Source organism: Orycteropus afer, unplaced genomic scaffold (assembly GCF_000298275.1).
Source record: "Orycteropus afer afer isolate SDZICR_OR568_19922 unplaced genomic scaffold, OryAfe1.0 scaffold00280, whole genome shotgun sequence".
Classification (NCBI taxonomy): Eukaryota; Metazoa; Chordata; class Mammalia; order Tubulidentata; family Orycteropodidae; genus Orycteropus; species Orycteropus afer.
Genome location: NW_006921867.1, coordinates 3879498 through 3892487, shown reverse-complemented (window position 1 = coordinate 3892487; position 12990 = coordinate 3879498).

The following is a 12990-nucleotide window of genomic DNA, read 5'->3' as shown; positions in this document are numbered from 1 at the left end:
GATAAAATTCTTCAATTTCCTCATCTTTGGCTTTGGTGGTTGGGGCATAAATTTGAATAACAGTCATATTAACGGGTCTTCCTTGTAGGCGTATGGACATTAGTATCCCTAGTGATACTGCCTCAGAAACCCAAGGTGGGGTCGCTGTGAGTTGCATCCGACTCGATGGCACATAACAACAACAACAATACCATTTACATAACCAACAGCAACGTATGAATGAATGATCCAGCTTCTCTATAGCTTTGCCAGGATTTGGCATTATTCAATTGTATATTTCGTTTTCTATTTTAGTCATGAATGTGTAGAGACATTTCATCACGGTCTTAGTTTGCATTTCCTGTTGATGGTTCAAACCCAAGCAGAAGTAGCACAGAAATAAGGCCTGGCAATAGAAATATCTGAGTTTCAAAAATCCAATGGAGCCATTTTCCTCTGCATACTATGACTCTATGGCAATGGAATTGACTCTATGGCAACTAATAACAACAGTGGTAAGTTAGGAGTCCCTGGGTAGCACAAATGGTTAAGTGTTTGACTATTGGCCAAAGATTAGTGGTTCAAACCCACCTAGAGTTATGTCAGAAAGGTCACAGCCTTGAAAATAGTATGGAACTCTGGCACATGGGGTCTCCATGAGTCAGAATCTATTCAATGGCAAATAACAGTGGTTAGCGACGTTAAACATCTTTTCTTGGGCTTATTCGTCCACTAAATTTTTTCTTCTTTGAAATGTCTATTCATGCCTTTTCTCATTTTCTTATTGGATATCTTTCTTTCTTTTTTTGACTGCTGGGTTTTGAGAGTTCTTTATAAATTCTAGATATGATTCTCTTAGTCTGCAGCTTTCCTTTCTTCTTCTCAATACTTTTCTTTTTTTTTTTTTTTTTTTAAGGGCAACCACAGTTTTATTTATTTATTTAACTTTTCATTGTGATTTGAGTGAAAGTTTACAGAGTAAATTAGTTTTCCGTTCAACAGTTCATACACATTTTGTTTAGTGACATTGATTGCAATTCCCACAATTTAACTTCACTCTTCTCACTTCCTCTCTATGGTTACCATTTCCCTTTGTCTTTCTTTCCAATCCATTCCTGCCTTCTAAGCTTTATCCCCGAGTAATTGAAAGCCATTTCATCTCCTATGGTTGATTGTTTTAAGGAATGTACGTCTCCTTGTTGTTATTGTTTACCACATATACCTATTGTTTGGCTGAAAGTTGAGCTAAGGAGGTGATTTGGTTGTAGAGGGTGACAATAGTCTCTGGGGTTCTACCAGTCTCTGTCAGACCGATTGCCCTGGTCTTTTTTTTTTTTTTTTTTTTTTTGAGTTTGTTCCGTATTTTTCTCAGCAGAGTCTTTTGTAGAGCAAAAGTTTTTAATTTTAATGAAGTCCAATTTAATGATTTTTTTTTTCTTTTTTGCATGGTGTTTTTGGTGCTCTGACCTGTGAGTCTTTACCAAGCATAATATTACAAAGACTTTGTTATTAATATCCAGTTGTTCTAACACCATTTGTTGAAATCATTCCTCCATTGAACTATTTTCGTACCTTTATCAAAATCAGATCAATGGGTATATTGGTGTGAGTCTTTTTCTGAGATATTAGCTCTGTCCTACCGACCTTTGTGTCTATCCCCCTGCCAACAGCACATTTTCTTAATTATTATAACCTGTTGTAAGCCTTAGTATTGGGTAGAGTAAAGCCTCCTATTTTATTCAATTTTTTTTTGCACATTTAGATGCTGTTTCTTGCTGTATAAATTTTGGAATAAGATTATTTACAAATAAGTCTACATATTTGTCTAAGAAACATTTTGTTTGTGTTTTGATAGCTGTATTACAATTCAAGATCATTTTGGGGAGAATTGACATCGTTAACCCAATCCATTAACACAGTATCTCTCTAATATTTAGGTCTTTATTTCTTGCATCATGCTGTGCTTCATAATGGTGCTTTGTACTGTGATTAGATTGTTTTTTTCATATTTCTAATATGCCTACAATGGTATTACTCTCTATTATGCATTTGATTGCACAAAGAGAAAATATCAGAGGGTCCAAAACTACAGCTTTGAAATAGAAGCACATTAAAATAATTAAGTATCTATACCTAAACATACTTCATATTTGTATGATGCTGAAATAATTTAATAATAAGCTTATAATTATTTATAGAGTAATTTATGGAGACCTATAAATTTTCAAGAATGTGAAGCATATTTTTATTATATTAAAGTAATTTATCAGCATCTTCTTTTAAATTACTCTTCTTTAGCCTACAGTTTTATGATACATGTAATATACTGAAGTCCCTGTTTATAATCCCTGTGACATAAAGTGAACAACAAATTAACTAGGAAGAGCCAAGTACGCTAAACTTAAAATTGAATAAGGAATAAAATGTTAAGTAACTAAAAGCCCTAAAGGCATTATTTTAGATAAATTGGGAAGGGAGTGAGTTATACCCTTTTCAATAAATTATTTAACATATTTTTAAGCATTAAGATTAATGCTCTCACAGGATAAGAATCTGGATAGAAATAGACTTAAAGTTGACAACTTCATTCATTTGGGAAAAATCATTTTTGGTTCATTTATGCCACCCTTCTCCACAGTGATTCCTACTTGTTGAAATGTTGTAACTTTCATAATATCATACATTTCTTAGATGTTTTTAAAATTTTTGCTTTACTTAAATCCAAATGAAATATTTCCTAATTTATAGGCACTGAGGCCAGAAACACACACACACACACACACACACACACAATTAAGGTTTAAGCAATTTGGTGCTTTTCTATATATACAAAACATTTTGCTGGGATTTTGATAGTAATTCCATTAAATTGAAAAAATATTGATATTTTTCTTAAATCTTCCAATCCACAAACACAGCATTTATCTGCATTTATGGCTTTGATTTATTTCAGGATCCGAATATTAGAAAGAAAGCATTCAATCTTTCATCACTAAGTATGATGCTAGCTATAGGATTTTTGTAGGTGTTCTTACCAAGTTGAGGAGGTCCTCCTTTCTTCCTAGTTTTCTGAAAGTTTTTATTATGAAAGGGTGTTAAATTTTGACAAATGCTTTTTACTTTTCTGTATCAGTTGAAATGATCATGTGAGTATTCTTCTTTAGCTTATTAATATAATAGATCAAAATCTGTTAAGGATTTTGTCTTTTATATTCATGAAAACTATTGGTCTGTATTTTTCTCTTTCTCACATACACACACACACACACACACACATATGGGTACTGTGCTGGTTTGGGTATCAGAGTATTGCTGGCCTTGTAAAATGGATTTGAAAGTGTTTCTTTCTCTTCCATTGTCTAGTAGTCGACAGTTCTTTTGCTTCATCACACACAAAAAAATATGTCTCTTCAATCTGGCCTCCATCATTTCTCATTGGAAATCTATAAGTTGAACTTTTTTTTCCCTACTGATAAACTATCATTACTCTTTCACTGGTTTCAAGATTTTTTATTTATCATTACTTTTCCAAATTTTGACTATAAAATGTGTAGGCATGCATATTTTGGGTCTTTCAGCCATTATTATTCCATGTACTAGTTCAGTAACACCCTGTTTTATTTTTGTCTCCTTTCAAAAATCTGATGACATGAATCTTATCTCTTTTGTTAAACTCTGACATGTCCCTGAGGATCTACTCATCTATAGTACTTCATTTTCTTTCTTTTTGAAATTGGGTGATTTCTGTTTCTTTCTTTCTTCCAGGTCACAGTTTTGTTTTCTTCTGTTCCATCCCTTCTGATGTTGAGCTCATCCATTAAGTTGTAATTTGATTATAGTATTTTTCAGCTTTAATTTGTTCTTCTTTACATCATGTATTTCTTTCCCGCTACTATTTGTTTTTCATTTGTTTCAAACATGTTTATAATTGCTGGTTGAAGCCTTAATTTCATGGTGACTCCTTTAAAAACTTGATGGATAATTCTATCATCAGTGTAATTTAGGTGTTGGTGACTTGTTGATTGTCATTTCTCATTCAAGTTGTAGTTTTTAACTTCTTGACTTTGTAACAGATTTTTTATTGAAACCTAGAAATGTTGGGTATTATGTTGAATTTTATCTTGCATTGTGAGACTTTAAATCTTATTTCAATCTTGTGTTTTAACTGGCCTTTTCTAACACTGTTCTAGTGCAAGATGAAGGTAGGGTTGCTGTCTTGTATTACAAATTTAGGATGGAAATCCATATTCCTTACCTAGCCCATATTGGTAACTATTCATTTTTCTTTTCTCTCTCTCTTTTTGTGTGTATGATTTAAATTTGCTTTGGCATTACTTTAATTACCATTAAAATAGTAAATCTGGAACCTTGTGAGTTCATTCACATACTTTGAGATCTCCCATCTTCCCTACCTCCCCCACACACACAGCCTGGGGAAAAAAAAAAAGCCACTGCTCAAAAAAGAGGACACATCTGAATTCACATTTCCATAGCCAATTAATTTTATGAAACTTGCAAAGAAAATTGTTTTCAAGACCAGATCCTATATATCAGTACTTCATCTAAAATTAAGACCGAGAACATTCATTACTTACTAAATATGTTGTTGTTGTTGTTGTTATGTGCCGTCGAGTCAAACCCGACTCATAGCGACCCCTCCTTGGCTTTCTGACGCAGTATCACTACGGAAGTAGGATTGCCCAACCTTCCTTCCAAGGAGTGGCTGGTGGGTTTGAACCGCCAGCCGTCTGGTTAGCAGGCAAGTGTCTTAGCCACTATGCTACCAGAGCTCCCTTACTAAATATAAGTAAAATTAAAAAGCAATCTATTTGTATTATGAAAATAATGATCTATTATATTGATCCTCAAACACTTTAGGATGTAAATGTGTTAAAATGAATGCAGGAACATAAATATTTCTGAATAAAACATAGGTATTATGAGTACAATAAAATTAAAGTCATTGATATCAGTGAGCTAAAGAACGAGTAAATGCTTTGGCGAGTAGCGACTGGGATCTTAAAAGCTAGCAAGCTGACATCTAGATGCAATGATGGGTCTCTCCTCGTCCAGAGCGAAGAAGAATGAAGAAAACCAAAAAGTAATGGAAACAATTAGTCTTAGTAACTGGTACACCATCCAATCTGCAGCCTATATGACTATGAGACCAGAAGAACTAGATGGTGCCAGGCTACCACTGTCATCCCCTTGGAAAGGGATCTATGTAGGAGATATTTGATAAAGAGGGAGAGCAATGTGCAACAAAACTCAAAATCATTTGGAGGAAAAATAAGGGGGGAGGGACCAGGTTTACTGGTCCAATAGAGCCTGCTGGAACCACTGAGAGTATGGCCCCTAACTGCCCTTCAGGTTTGGAATTGAACTCACACCTGTGGTTTCCAGCCAAACAAAAGACAGGCATATGAGTTGAACATTTACCTCAAGTAGATACTCTCCTTGGAGAGAACAATCATGGGAGAAAGAAGAGCTGCTTATGCACAGGGACACAGCTCAGGGGGCAGGAGTCCATGGAGAGATGGACACAGGGAAGAGGTAACTATGGGGAGGAAGTGGGAGGGGAACTGTTGCATTGTGGTAAACTGTGGTCAATGTCATGAAACAAAGTATATGTGAATTGCTGCTGTATGGAAAGTGAATTTGCTCTGTAAATCTTCACCCAAATCACACACACACACACACACACACACACACAAGAATGAGTAAATGATTTAATAATTTTGTGTTGCTTGCTGTATCAAAGTCCTGGCAGAAAACAGGTGTTAGACTTAAAAGTATTTAACAGAATACAATTAATGCAAATACTATGGATTGATATATAGGAAGGGCAATAGTAACAAATACAGTGGTAAATTACTCAGGTAGTAGTGAAAGTGGAAGGTTATTTCCACCTCCTGACCTGTTGAAGCCAGGTGAGGAAATAAGGTAGGAGTTGTTGTTGTTGTTGTTATGTGGCGTCGAGTTGGACCCGACTCATAGCGACCCCTCCTTGGGTTGCCGAGGCAGTATCACTATGGAAGTAGATTGCACAACCTTCCTTCCGAGGAGTGGCTAGTGGGTTTGAACCGCCAGCTTTCTGGTTAGCAGTCAAGTGCCTTAGGCACTATGCTACCAGACCTCCTAACATAGGAGTAGATATAAAAAATCACAATCAGTATCAGAACTTTATTGAGGCAGTAGGAAATGAGAGAAAAAAGATGACTTGACCCCTCTTTCATCTTCCCACTGCTTTCCTACTGGTGCCTCCCAATTAGCTGAAAGCCAGAGTGCAGGGGGCACCAGTGATAGAGATCAAGACGTAAGCCATGCAGAGCAAAGAGTAGCACATGGCGTGGCATAAAATGGTGGAGGTAGGATCAGGGCAGTAGGCTTGCTTACACACATGAAATTATTAGAATGTAATTTAAGCCCTATTACATCAGTCTGGAGGTGCTAACTCAGAATTAGTGTGATATCCCAGTGGAAAATATTACTGGGTTGAATAGATCCTTTGCAATCTACCCCTTGCCTTAATTTTCAACCTTATATTATAACTCTCTGAATTCCCCTAAAATTAACTGATGTATTTTCCTAACTTTATAGCTCAGATTATATGTAAAGCTCATCATATATGTTTTCTTATCATGGTGATTTGCTCTTTTGTTGCATTTCTAATAAATAAACTTGGTACATATTTATTAAATATTAATAGATATTTGCCACTGTTTCTTCTCATTTTAAGTCATGCCATACCAGCAAATGAAGGGCCTAAAAGTTTTATTCCCTCCACCTCATTAAGGTTGACTCTACTTTGAGGAGGCAGCACTTCCTCAGTCGTATTTGGAATACCTTCCAACCTGAGAGGCTCATCTTCTGGCACTATATCAGACAATGTTTTGCCGTTATTCTTAAGGTTTTCATTGATCAATTATTTTAGAATTAGACCACTGATTCCTTCATCTTAATCTGTCTTAGTCTGGAAGCTCTGCTGAAACCTGCCCACCATGGGTGACCCAGCTGGTATTTGAAATACCAGTGGCATAGCTTTCAGCATCACAACAACACATAAGCCACCACAGTATGACAACTGACATTAATAATCCATTTATAATCGGAATGTAGAATGCACGAAGTATGAATCTAGAAAAATTGCAAGTTGTCAAAAAGGAAATAGAATGCATAAAGATCAATATCCTAGGCATTAGTGAGCTGAAATTGACTGGTATCATTCATTGTAAATTAAACAATCATATAGTCTCCTATGCTACGACTGACAAATTGAAGAGGATGGCATCACATTAAAGGTAAAAAAGAACATTTCAAGACTTATTCTGAAACAAAATGCTATCAGTGATAGCAAAAATTCATTTAAAATACAGGAAAGAAATGACCAAAATGGATGTCAGAAGAGACTCTGAAACTTGCTCTTGAACATAGAGCAGAAGGTAGAAATGATGAAGTGAAAAAGCTTGAATAGAAAATTTCAAAGGATGCCTCAAGGAAACAAAATAAAGTATTATAATGAAATGTTCAAATAACTGAAGTTTGAAAAACAAAATGGAAGAACACACTCAGCATTTCTCAAGCTAGAAGAACTGAAGAAAAAAAATCCAACTTTCGAGTTTCAATATGGAAAGATTTTGTGGGAAAAATATTGAACGATGCATGTGATATCAAAGGAAGATAGGATGAATACAGAGAAACACTGTACCAAAAATGATGGGTTGATATTTAACCATTTCAGGAGATAGTGTATGATCAAGGACCCAGGGAAGTAGCAATCACGAAATCAAATGACATATTTTATTGGGCAAATCTTCTGCAAAAGATTTCTTTAAAATATAAAAAAAGCAAAGATGTCACCTTGAGGACTAAGGTGTGCTTAATCATGGTATTTGCAATCACCTCATATACATGGGAATGATGGAAAATGAATGAGGAAAACTGAAGAAGAAATGATATGTCTGAATTATGGTGTTGGTGTAGAATACTATGGACTGCCAGAAAAACTAACAATGCCATCTTATAAAAACTAGAGCTAGAATGCTCCTTAGAAAAAAGGATGGTGAGACTTTGTTTCATGTAATTTCAATATGCTTTCAGTCCCTGGAGGACATCATTCTTGGTAGAATGACAGCAAATAAACAAACAAAGAAACAAACAAATAAAGGAAGAACCTCAACTAGATGGCTGAAACAATGGGCTCAAGCATGACAATGATTATGAGCATGGCACCATACTGGGGACAGTTTTATTCTTTTGTACATAGGGTCACTACGAGTTAGAACTGACTCAATGGAACTTAACAACGTGTTTCATTTATGTCTCACCTGCTAGAATGCAAATTCCATCAAAACAGGAGTTTTGTTTTCTATTTTTGATAACTTCATCCACATTAACTATCATTCTGTTGCCTGAATGTCATTGCTTTTACTTGCAATGCCAATATCTTTTCTCTCTTGGCTGTATACTGTCTCTTTTTTCATCCATGTGGGCTTCCTTTAGATTAATCTTTGTGAAGTTTTTTTTTCTTTTTCTTCTTCTCACCACTATTTGGAATTGGGTCTAATAATATAAATACACTTTCTCTACTAAGCTACAAACTTGATTATTATCTAATTGGTTATTATTTATGTTGAAATCCCTGATGTTCAAAAGTGTAATGTGTCTAATAGGGGTTCAATGATACTAGCTAGAGGGGAAAAAAATAGAAAAATGACAAGCAAGGTGAAAGAAGAGAGGAATCTAGGTCCCAAATAATCACAAAACACAAAACAAAGGCTGAATTCTTTGATGGTGTACAAGCAAATCTCTTTGCCATGTTAAAAAACCTTTCTATCCTTGGAACTGTGGAATGACCACAGTATCAAAATCTAATTTAAAATAATGACATCATACTTTGGAATGGATGTGCAAGTATTTAGTAAATATTTATTTAGGTTATACTTTCTACATTAAGATTCAAGATATCTCCTGGTTCCTGCCTTTCAAAGAATTGTTTTCCATCGACTAAAATAAATAAATAAACTACAATTTTTTTTTTTTATTATCAACTTCTAGTTGATGAGCTCAAATAAACTTGAAGACTCTTATCTGAGAATAGGTAGAAAGTAGAGGGACCAACTTTTAAAGTTAATAACATGTGCAATATCTACCATACAAGATTGTAATGAAAGATAATTGGAACAATATTTTGTAAAAGCTGCTCTCCACATAGGAATCTTTTGAAGTCAGTCAAATTGCAGAGTCTTCCAGTGTAGCAGGATGTTCTACCCACTCTCTATTGTAGGCTAATGAGTGTTCCTGGGGTCAAGATGCTGAAATGCACTTCCCTTATTTCCTTTCATTAAAAACCATTTCTAAGAGGCTTGGAACTCTGTGTACAGAATGAATTGAAAGATATATTTCCAGGCAAAGGTCATACAGATAGCTCAGATCTCCAGATTCTTATCTATTATTATAATAATCGGGAAAAAAGCTGAAAAAGAATCATCAGATAAACTGGAGACTTCTAATGTTGTACTTTCTAGAGTTAAAAATGCCCAAACTAAAAGACAATCTATTGCTGGTGAAGATAAAACTTTCCAGTCACATGAAAAAAAAAAAAATCAGCTACTCTCTAACTATATTGAAATATGGAATTCTATCCTGTGTTATATTTTAAAGCAAAGAAAAGAATGAGTATATGAACACAAAATCTGCTAATCTTTTCCACAAGGTTCTTGGTCCCACATAGTCTAGTTGATATCTTTTGGTGGCAAAAATACTATTTTTTAAAATTAATTTTTAGTCTGTATATCATGAGTAGGATTTAAAATTTGGGAGGAAATGAATACCAATAGGGAAAGGAGGCACATGAATAAGAATATATTTAATTTTGGAAAAAAGGGACATTTTCAGCGAGAGTACAAGGAAAAAAATATTCAATTGTCAAGTTAAGATATAACAATAGAGGACAGGGATTGAGAAATATTTTCTATGGATAAAAAAGTATTTTAGCTTTCTGGAAAATAAAGTTTCTGTCATAATACTCAACTCTGTCATTATAGCATGAAAGCAGCAATGGCGTATACATAAATGAATGAGTGTTATTATAAAATAACAATTCCAATAAAATTTATTTACAAAATAGGGAGAGGGCTTCCACGTCAGTCATATATATATAACTCTGAAAGGTCAAAAGATATCTGGACCAAGGCAAAATATGATGGTGAATTCTCTGGCTTTTCTTTTTGTATCATGTATCCCAGAATTGGGGCTGAAGAACTGGCAACCAGGAGACATCAATGACTACAGACAAAAAAGCTCTAAGAAAGGCTTACTCTGTCTAGCCAAATAACAAGGATACAGGAAGCCTAGGAAAACAGAAACTTTTGGCAATACCTACTCTACAAGAGCCAAACACCACAGAAAAACTGTGACTCATTCCTATCCAATCCAGCAAAGGTCAAGTAGATCACCTAGTATTCCACCCTAGCCAGTCCTTAATGTGGTGCCTTAAGTCCCTGACTAGAGTCAAAGAAAGCTTAGTAAGAAGCCAAGTCTTTCATCCCTGCTGAGTAGTAAAGAGCTCCCTCCTCTCATAAAATAGTGTCAGTAGAAAACAATTTGGTTACCAGACTTCTACCCTAAGCCAGAAGTAATGAGATGGCCTTCCCTTCCTCCTCCACGGTAGTGACAGAGGAAGCCTAGGGGAGAATTAGGACTTCTATCCTCACCATCTCCTGTACATGTTATTAGTACAGAGAGCAATAGCAAGTAACTCCTATGTCCTCCAGTCAGAGGAGTTCCAGTGGAGTCCTGGTGGGGAGCCAGAACTTCCAAACTACCCAGCAGTGATGAGCAAGACCCCACTCTGGAGTGCTAATTGAGCCTAAGTGGGAAACCTGGCAATACTAAAGCTATGCTCCCTTTTCTCATGCTGCAGTGGTGTTAGGTAGCCAGATAAAGCAGAGTGGTGTCAGAAGTCAGATAAAAAAAAAGATTTAAATAAGAAATTTGAGACTCATAACACAATACTCAAAATGTCAAGATTTCAATTGAAAATCAATCATCAAACAAATGACCAGGAAGATGTCAATGTAAATGTTTAAAAAAAAAAAAAAATCACCAGATGCCAGTATCAAGATAGTATACATGTTAGAGTTATCTGATAAAAATTTGTAAAAGTATCATTATGAAAATGCTTCAAACTAGAAATTACAGATACATATGAAGCAAATTAATCAAAGGAATCATTAGCATGTAAATAAAAATCTCAGTAAATAAATAAAAGATGATTAGGAGAACCAAATGAAAAGTTTAGAAATGAAAACTACAATTACCAATATAAAAAACTCAATGAATGGGCTTAATAGCAAAATGGAGGGGACAAAGGAAGTCATAAGTCAACTGAAAGACAGAACAACAGAAATTGACAAACTGAACAACAGAGAAAAAATAGATTGATGAAGGAGAGCTTAAAGGACTTGTGGAATGATAACAAAAAATTAACATTTATTTAATCTAAGTCTCAGAAAGTGAGGAGAAAGAGGGTGATGTTGCACAAGTATTCTAAGAAATAATGGCTGAAAATTTAGCAGAATAAAGAAGAAAAATCTCATGATCTTATCAGTGGATGCTAGAAAAGCCTTCAACAAAATTCAGTACCTATCGATGTTAAATAGTCTCAGATAAACAGGAATAAGTGGAAACTTACTTGATTTAATAAAAGGCATATTAAAAACAAAGAAACCTCATACTTCATAGTGGAAAACTGAATGCTTTCCACTGATAATGAGAACAAGGCAATGATTCATTCTTACTTAACATAATGTTGGATGTTCTACCCAATACAATGAGGCAAGAAATGGAAAAGAAGCCATATATATTGGAAAAGAAGAAATAGAATTGTCCCTGTTTGCAGAAGGCATAATTATCGACATAGAAAATCCCATACCAAAAAAACTCAAAACTCACTGTCATCAAGTAGATTCAACTCATAGTGACCCCACCTTGGGTTTCCAAGGCAGTATCTCTATAGAAGTAGATTGCCCTGTCATCCTTCTGAGGAATGACTGGTGGGTTTGAACTGCCAGTCTTCTCATTAGCAGTCAAATGCCTTAGGCACTATGCCACCAGAGCTCCCAGAAAATTCTATTGAAGCTGCAAAAAAAATCTAGATCTAATAAGTGAGATCAGCAAGGTATAGGATAAAAAATAAATACATAACCATCAATTTTATTTTTAGATAATAGCAACGAACACATGGGCACTGGAATTTAAACCCCAAATTCCTTTATTATCTCACCAAAAAAACAAAATAGGTGTAAATCTTGCAAAAGATTACATGACTTGTATGCTGAGAACAACGAATGTTGACAATAGAAATCAAAGAATATCTAAAATGTTTATGGATTGGAACTCAATATAATAAAGACATCAATTTTACCCAAATTGATATCTATATATAATTTTAACAGAATTCCAGCATTTTTTTTCCTTAGACATACACAAGATCGTACTAAAGTTTACATGGAAAAGCAATGGAGAGGCCTATAAAGTAAACAATAATGATAGAGAGGTATACATTCTTTCAAATAATTGACCATACAAGATCAAAAAAGCAGCTTTTGCCCAAGAATAAAGAGGTAAGGAAGAAGGACAAATGGAAATGGGAAACACAGAGAGGAAGTGGGAAGAATGATGTTAAAGTTAGGGGATTGCAATCAATGTCACAAAACAAAATGTGCATGAATTGTTGACTGGAGAGCCAATTTGCTCTGTAAACTTTCACTCAAATCAAAATAAAAAGTTTTTTTTTTTTTTTTTAAGAAAGTCAATAGAACTAGAATAATGCAAATGCAATGCAACACACTGCTGTCAAGTCTTATCTGACTCATAGCAACCCTCCTTGGGTTTCTGAGGCAGTGTCTCAATGGAAGTAGATTGCCCAGTCTTCCTTCTGAGGAGTGGCTAGTGGGTTTGAACCACCAGCCTTCTGGTTAGCAGTCAAATGCCTTAGGCACTATACCA